An 8,623-nucleotide genomic window follows, 5' to 3' on the forward strand; every position below is an offset into this window, starting at 1 on the left:
GAGGGGAGGGAAAAAAATATAAGGGGATGATGACATTTATTCTCTTTTCACACTGTTGGGGGTTGGTTTCTTTTCCTAACCTCTCTGTGGAATTTTTTCCCCTTGACATGCTGAGCAGCACTGATGGCTAGTGACTGGGGAGGGTGTGACTCCATTTCTTGTTTTTTTCAGTTTCTTTCGAAGGCATGGGGGGAAATGGGGAAACACCGCACGGTCAGAAGCAGGTAAAGAAGGGGGAAGGCATTTGCTCCCTGTCTCGCTCTTGCAGTCACAGGATGCTGCTGCTGCTGCTGCTGCGCTGCTGCTGCCTGACCCCGCCATCCCAACGCCGGGAGCCACCTTTGCTGTTCTTGGACCCCGCACTGCTGCCTTCTCGCTTCAGCCTGCTGTCTCCAAGCACCCTGCTGAGCACCACGAGCGACACAGTGAGCAAAAGTCTCTGCTCCATCCCTTTCCCATCTGGGACAGCCCCGCTCTCACCCCCAGCACTCCTGCAGCTGCGCGGGATCTGCCCCTGCCCAGCACCGGTAACTGCAGCACAGGGAAGGGAGCCTGCGGCCAAGAAGGGCTGGAACTGGCTTACTGCTCTGTTTGTTCTTGATTTCATACTTGTTGCTGTTTTTGTTTTGTGTGTCTTGTTAGATGGACTAGTAAAGAACTCTTATTCCTATCCCCATATCTTTCCCTCAGAGCCCCTTAATTTCAAAATTATACTAATTTAGAGCGAGGGGTTTATTAGCTCCAGTTTGAAGGAAGGCTCTGCTTTTCCCTAGCACAGCGGTCTTTTCAAACCAGGACACAGGCTGAGGCTGCAGCCTCAGCTTTGTAAGGAAAAGGATAGATTTTCTTTAGGCATTCAGTGTGGAATAAAATGGTGATGGAATAGTAAGAAACTAAGGTGCAGAAACAGCTTGTTCTTGGTCTTAACAGGACTTTGGGTGCAAGAAAGCACCACAATCTCAATGATCCACCGCTGAGGAAAAACTGAAACGGTTCATCGTGTGAAACTACCTGGTGATGGAAATAAGCAATGGGCTGGGGCTAAGTCTGGGAGTCAAACAATTGGGAAAAGAGACCTGGCAAAGCCAGCCCAAGGTGCAGGCAGGCATTTGGCTCAAGGCAAGAGGGAGCTTGTAGTGCCAGCACTGGAAGGGACTGAGGCAAAGGAGCTGGCCAGGGGCAGGGAGCAGCTCCTGCTGGCACTGCAAGGGAAGGACTGGCAGCAGGCAGGAGGAGCGGGCACATTGCTGATGGACAAGGGAGCTGCTCCTGCACCGCCAACGGGACCCCTCCTGGAACTGCAGCTACAGCTCAGCTCCCTGTCCTGCAGCCTCTGCTTGGCTTCTGGAGCTCAAACCCACTGCGGAGAGCAGGCCTGATTATAAATGATACCAATCCTAAGACTTCAGAACTTGCTGCCCCACTGCTAATACTGGTTTTTAAATTCTTAGACTATCTCTGCATTAAGTACCCTCTGTGTCTCAAAAATCAGATCTCAGCATCTTAAACCATGCATTCTGTCCTTTAGCAGATTTATAGAATATGCATTCTTCTCTGTGAAGAAAGGGTAAACTTAAAGGGTAGTTGTTTTACGACAGCATGGTTCCATAGAACTTTATTTCAAATGATTTTCTAAAGTACCTATAGTATAAAGACACTTTGTTAAAACAATTAAGGGTGAGAATTGCAGGGCTGCTTTAAAATTTAATCCTAATTTTATTTCATTCTGTGCAAGATTTCCTTTACATCTGATTCATGTCCAGGAATCCAAATTGAGATTTCTCTTGTATTCTCTTTTTTGCTAGTAAACAAGGCATATGTATACTTTTGATTTTGATTTTGAGGTCAGTAATCCACTGGACTCATTGATACCATGGAACTTCTTTTTCATTTACAACTCCCCATGGTTCTCAGGAACAGAAAGATGAAAGGAAGAGAGCAAATCTTTGAAAGCAATGACCTGATAGCTAGTTCACATCACTTTGTAAACCCCTGGTTAAATACACTGATATTGAAAAACAATGTATGTATGTACAGGTATGAAGTATCAGCTGAATAAATGCTCATAAACAAAAAACTTCTCATCTACATTTTTTGCTAGCCTCATGTTTTGTTCTTTCTGGCTGGCTCTGCCACCAGCACACCCCAAGCACAGGCAAAGGAAGAAGAAGCAGGGGCTGTTTTGCAGCCGTGCCCAGGAGAGACTGGAAGCCTGCTCTCCCTCTGGTCCCACTTGCTTGGCTTTCTGCCTGGGTCTGAGGCAGGGGCTGCCATTCCTCACCTGTGGGGACCAGAACCGCACCAGGATCCCGGCACTGCCTGGCAGCGCTCCGGACCCTGGCACGGTCACGCGTCCAACTCTCAGGCACTGTGCTGCTGCTTCATTTGCTCTCTGGAACACCCAAAGCTCTCTGTGAAGCCCTGAGGCTCTCTGCTTCTGCCCTCTTCCTGACCCTGTACAGGGATGGAGCATTGCTGTGCTTTCAGAAAGCTATTGTTAAAACCTTCCAGCATTCCGAGCTCCTTTGCCCTCTGTGGATGCTTGCCATGGAATCCCTCCCAGCTGCATTCAGAGCACACTCAGGTTGGCTCTTCTAAAAGCCAGAGGCTTTGGGGTGCTCAGCAAGACCTTCAACTCCAGAGTGTTGTGGAACTGGAGTTTCAGCACAGAGACCTTTTCAGCCTGATCTGCCCTCGTTCCTCTGCGTCTCTGCTCAAAACAGGGCGTGGAAGAGAACGGCAGGAGGGGTCTGTGAGTCCCAGGGCTCTGGATTTGCATCGCTTGAACTCCACAGAGATGCAGGCAAAGTGAATAAGCCAAACTGTTTCTTGATGGAAGGCAAAGCAAAGGGATGAGCTGGAGGGGGAAAAAAGGGACGTGCATAGTCTGAATGCTGGAGGTAGAGAGCTGTCTACAGGCAGGGAGATGGCTGAAGCCACAAGAACTGTGCCAATCATCAGCTCTGCCTGGAGCTCCAGCAGCACAGAGAGGTGGTGTCTCCTGGTGTCTTCAGTGTCATCTGGTGTCTTCTTGGGACACTGGTTCACTGGATCCTGAAGATGACTCCAGTTCTTTACCTCTGTGGGGATACTGGGGTTAATTTTCCAGGTGAGAGCATGATGGGCTGGTGTCTTGCCTCTGGGCTTGAGGGGCTGGAAGAGGGTGGAACAGAGCCACAGACACACCCTGGAACTATGGGGACCTGAGGAGAACCCCGTGTCAGAGTCATCCCAGCACGCTCTAGCCATGGTCAAGAGGGAGAAGGGACTAATGGGATCAGCCCAAAGCTGCTGGCCACGAATCCCCCACGCGGCCCTGGAATCTCTGTGTGCTCTGCCCACGCCGCCCCCCGTCCGCACAGGGAGCAGAGCCCTCCGCAGCCGGGGCAGGGCCTGCAGCTCCTCCTGCAGCCCCCACTGCCAGCCCGCTGCCCTCACTCACCCTCACTGATGAGCTGGAGCTCTTCCTGCTGCCCCCTCAGGCTCTGCCCAGCCATCCCTGGGAACACAGAGCCTGTCACGGCCCCAGGGGCACAGCTCCCTGCTGAAACCACAGATGCTGCCTTCAAGCTGACTCCAATTCCAGCCTAGACCTCTCACCTTCCAGACAACTCCTTCCCCAAGACTCCCACCAACACCAACCCCCCTAAACAGTTGCACAGAAGCCCTCAACAGCCTGCCAGGACCCCCAGGTGTCCCCATCTCTCTGCGAGCTTTCCCAGCCTGCAGCAGAACTCCTGGTTCCCTGCAGGTGCCGTGGGATGGCACTCAGGAGGATCTGATCCAAGGCCTTCCCTTGCCTATGTTAAAGGATGGGAATGTGCTCAACCCTGCCCCACTTTTTCCTTTGGATATGGAATGCTGTAAGTTGGAGTAGAAAGAGTCAGAAAATTGAGTGTGTGTTCCAAGGTTCATCACAAGGAATGCAAGAAGTTGAGACACAGTCTCAGACAGAAAGGGCATTCTATGATCTTGCAGATGGGAAATTGAAATTGATTAAACATCTAGAGAACTTAGGAGCAAGTTCTGGAGGACATGACATAAGTCACAGGCAGCCTAGCTGGGAATTTTGTCCAGCAATAGGATGGTATCTTTTGGGTTCTAGGACAACCTTAAGTGCTCAGACAATTTTCTAGGTTTTGGGAAAGCCCCTAAGTACCCCCTTGTGTTGTATGAAAGAGCGAGAACCTGTGGAACCGCATTCCCATTGTTGCCATGAGGGGCTTGGCTGGTGAAGGATGAAGCCTGTGGTGAGAAAGAACAGAGTGACTGCCACCAATGAGACTTGTCATCTGACACAAGGCAAGTGCAGTAGCTGTACCTGCATTTCCACTTTCCCATGACAGGAGTGGCAGGGAAAGCACAGTGACTGATGCCCTATCTTCCTTGTAAGCCTCCCATACCTTGGTTGTTGTGTAGGGGATATAGAGATTGTAGTTCTTTTGTTTATATACATTGCTGCAGTTGCAGGAGAGAATATTGGTGCAGGGCAGCCCAAAGATGGCTGTGTGTACCGATTGTGGTGTAAAAGTAACAGGAACAAGCAGGAGAGAGAAATCAAGAATGTATAACATCCAGTGTGGAAAGTAAGTATCATCAAAAAGTAAGTATCATCAATAATCATCAGAGTGTAAGAGGAGATAAATAGAGGATGTGTGTGTCAGCCAGCAAGCCAATAGATCCAAGCCCCCTGGGTGCATATTGAAACAATGGAACAAGATAAGAAGGGCACCGGGGGCAAGGAGACTAAGAAAACCCTGATTAAATATTGTGATTAATAGGGAACCCTTTATAAATCAGAAGACAAGGAGAAGAAGCCAATAAACCGAACCATGAGTTGCAGTTACTGCTACTCTTGGGAAAAGAAGGAAATTGAGATGAGGCTGTATGCCTGAATATGCATTTTTTATCCAAAAGATCATCCTGAATTGCAGCAGAAGCGTGGTTTTAATTTGGCCCAAGGGTTTCCTTTGTGTTTGCTTTGGAAAAAGATTGCAAAACAGAAGGAAAGGGAGGACTTAGGTGTTTTTCTGCATGTTCCATAGGACAAAGACATTTAAAAGAAAAAGAGAATGAGGAAGGAATGGAGGATTTTGGTTGCTCCTTTTGAGTCATGGGAAGAGGGAGGACATGGAAGGCATTAAAAATCCCTGGTAAATACTGCTGAGAAAACTGCCTTTGAGCCTCCTTTCCTCTCCAGAACTTGAAAGGGGAAGAACTTGCAGTATAGAACCAAAGGCAGAAAGGAAGTCGTGGTATTGTCACCATTCAGTGTCCCCCCTGGACTCGTTTGCAAGGGCTGGGAGCAAGATCACCATCTCTTTGGGTGATGGTCATTCAGATACGGTTATGGGAGGCAACAGGACCTCAGTGAGTCTCATAAAAATCAAGGTACCCCTCTCATCAGCTGATTTAGAAACCTGGAAATCTGTGGCTAGTCAATACTGGGATGATCCATCAGGAGTAGCCAAAAGATTCAGGGCGTTTGTTATGGCCTGGACCCAGACTGGGAGGATAGAGATGCCAGATGTAAATCTAGATGCTTTAACAGACCCAGGGAAAGAGCTGGTATTAAAAACTGCACGAAATTATGGAAGAGCCAGGCTGTGGGCATGAGAAAACGCAGAAGAAGCACGGCCTCTCACAAAACCTCCCTGGGACTGTAGTAATTCTGGTCACTATCAACTCCTGCTGAGGTATTGGGAATGGGTTAGTTTCAGAAAATGGTATCCCTAAGGCTGTAATTTGGTGTGCTTTAGGAAGTGAAACAAGGGCCTCTGGAAACACCGACTGAATTTTGGAACTAATTACGGGAAGCCATGTGTAAATACACGGCTCTAGACCCATCAGATGATTGTGGCAAAAACCAACTCATTTCCCTTTTCCTGGGCCAATCCTCTAATGATATTAGTCAGAAACTAAAAATTCAAAAGGGAAAACCAAGTCTAGAAAAAGCTAAAGAAGTAGCATGCTGAGTTCTTAGAAATCATAATCAGCTAGAGCATAAGCAACCAGAGTAACCCCTGCTCACGACAAAGAAATGACTGGGTTGGGCAGAGACCTGTCCCTAAACTCTGCACCACTCAGTGTGCCTGTTGTAAGAAAGAAGGGCATTGGAGGAGAGACTGCCCACAGCTCAAACCCAAGGTGGCTGCAGAACTGAGCCAATGCAAGGGCCAGCTGGAGGACATCCCCCCAGAAAATCCTCTTGTCAAAAGAGAACTGGGGGAAAAGATGAGGAAAATGAAATGTTTGGGGAATATGGATGCAACACATTCTGTATTAAATGTAAAGTTGGGAGAAACTGGTCCTGGTAAAGTTGTGAATGTTCTTGGAGCCACAAGTCAACAGCAGAAGATATCCATTTTAAAACCACAATCTTATAAACTGGGCAAAAAAAGTAGGAATACATGAGTTCCTATATATGCCTATGACCCCAAAACCCCTCATAGGAAGGGATTTGTTGAACAAATTATAGGTTGAAATAAAGCTTACCCCTGGTGGAGTTCAGATCAAAGTCAATGAAAAAGAATTACAATGTTCCAAGTCTGGCTCTCATTACAGATTTGTCCAAAACAGAAGAGGCACCAGAAGTTCTTAGTCCGAAAGTCTGGGTGGACCTGAAATCATTAAACTTAGACGTGGAACACTGTCACTGCCTGCTGGGCTCTCTTTATACCTGAGATCCCCACAGCAGGACATGTTGGTGGTTTTTAAAGTCCATGTTCTTCCCAGCCCCAGTGCCGAAGAAACTGCAGGAGGCTGTTCTCTGAGGTTTTCTAGGCTGTTTATTGTTTCTTATCTAAGGAATTCTTTCTCTAGCTAACAGCAGTCTGTTCAGCACCTCGATCCAGGGCACACTCTGCCTGCCAGAGCGCCGGTCTTATCTTATATATTACAAATTACCTACCTAATATTTACAATTACTTTCCAATACATGGCAATTTTATTACATTGTCCAACTCTGTCTCAAACCAATCAATGAATGCCAGGGTGGCACTCAACATGGATGGCATAAAGAAGAAGGAGAAAAAGAAGTCCCACGCCCAAAATTCTCCATGTTAGCCACGAACTCCCTAATATAAACCTTCTTAGAAATCCACTTTTTCTAACAGTCTAATTTATACTCTACCTTTTTTTTTGTGGATTGTAATTCTTCCTGCAATGCCTGCAAATTTCTCCAGGGACTTAAGTCCAGCCCCCAAGACCTCTGGGCACCATGCCAGGGCCTCTGATATCCTTGCCAGGGGGGTCTCCAGGCATTCAGGGAAACCAGGGAAACACCCTGGAGTCCCACAGAACAGGACCAGTAGGAATTACACAATATCCACTTCAGGTGGAAAACATGAAAAGTGTTAAACCTATCAGACAATTTTGTAACATTTGGGTTGTTACTGGAATCTGTAAATCTGAATATAATGCACCCATTGTACCTGTAGAAAAGCCTGATGGCTTGAACTACAGTCTGATTCAATCCCTACAGGCTCTTAACAAAAGAGCTGGAGATCCCCACCAAATGCTTGCAAATCCATATGCCTTGCTAGCCAAATTAAAAATGAATATGAATGGTTTACCATGTCAGATCTCGAGGATGCTTTCTTGTGTACACCCTTGGACCCTGGCAGCCAAAACCTGTTTGCCTTTGACTGGGGAAATGCAGAGACTGGAAGGAGTACTCAACTTATGTGGACTGTATAAGCACAAGGATCCTAGAATAGTCCAGCCATATTTGGAAAACTGTTTGCTAAGGACCTTGAAAATTGGGTGAGTCCAATTTTCCACAAGATTGGAATTGTGTTTGTGTCCACAAAAGGAATTGTATTACAATAGGTAGATGATCTACTTATAGTCACTGAAAGGAAAAAAGACTGTTTGGAATGCACAGTAAGCCTATGAAATGACTTGGGACTAAGTGGTTGTATCCAGAAATCAAGCTCATATAATCAAACAAGAAGTTGCTTATCCAGGATACAAAATATTCCAAGGGCAGCTGGGACTAAGACAAGAACGCAAAGGAACCATACACTGAATCCCACTCCCTACTATTGCCAAAGAATTGAGAACCTTTCTGGGAAGGGCTGGAGGCTGTATTAACTGAGGTGTTAACTGTGGGCTGCTGGTTAAGCCACTGTACCAGCTGTCCGAAAACAATTCCAGAGACCTGGAATGATCGTCCAAAGGTAAGAAAGCCTTTCAAAAGCTGAAGGAGGAATTGAAAAGAGCACTGCTCTGGGCCTCCAGATGTCTGGGAACTGTTTTAGCTTTTGTCTTTTGAGAGGCGAGGAATGGCATTGGGAGCACAAGCACAAACAATTGGCCATACAAGATAGGAGCAGCACACTTTTCAAAACAACTGGGTGAGGTAAGTAGGGGATGCCGACTGTCTGCGAGCAGTTGCTGCTCTTGTTTCAAAGGCCCAAGAAGCCTGGAAATTCACTCTAGGTACACAAATAACTGTGTTTATCTCACATTCAGTGGCAGCAATCCTTGAGTTAAAGGGTGGGCAGTGGCTTTCACCCTCAGGATTTCTTATATATCTTGCAGTTTTGGTGCAGCAACATGGAATTACAAAAGTAATTTCTTCTCTAGTTCATCCAACAGCCATTCCTGGCTACTCACCAGA

The sequence above is a fragment of the Erithacus rubecula genome (genome assembly GCF_903797595.1).
Source record: "Erithacus rubecula genome assembly, contig: scaffold_127_arrow_ctg1, whole genome shotgun sequence".
NCBI lineage: Eukaryota > Metazoa > Chordata > Aves > Passeriformes > Muscicapidae > Erithacus > Erithacus rubecula.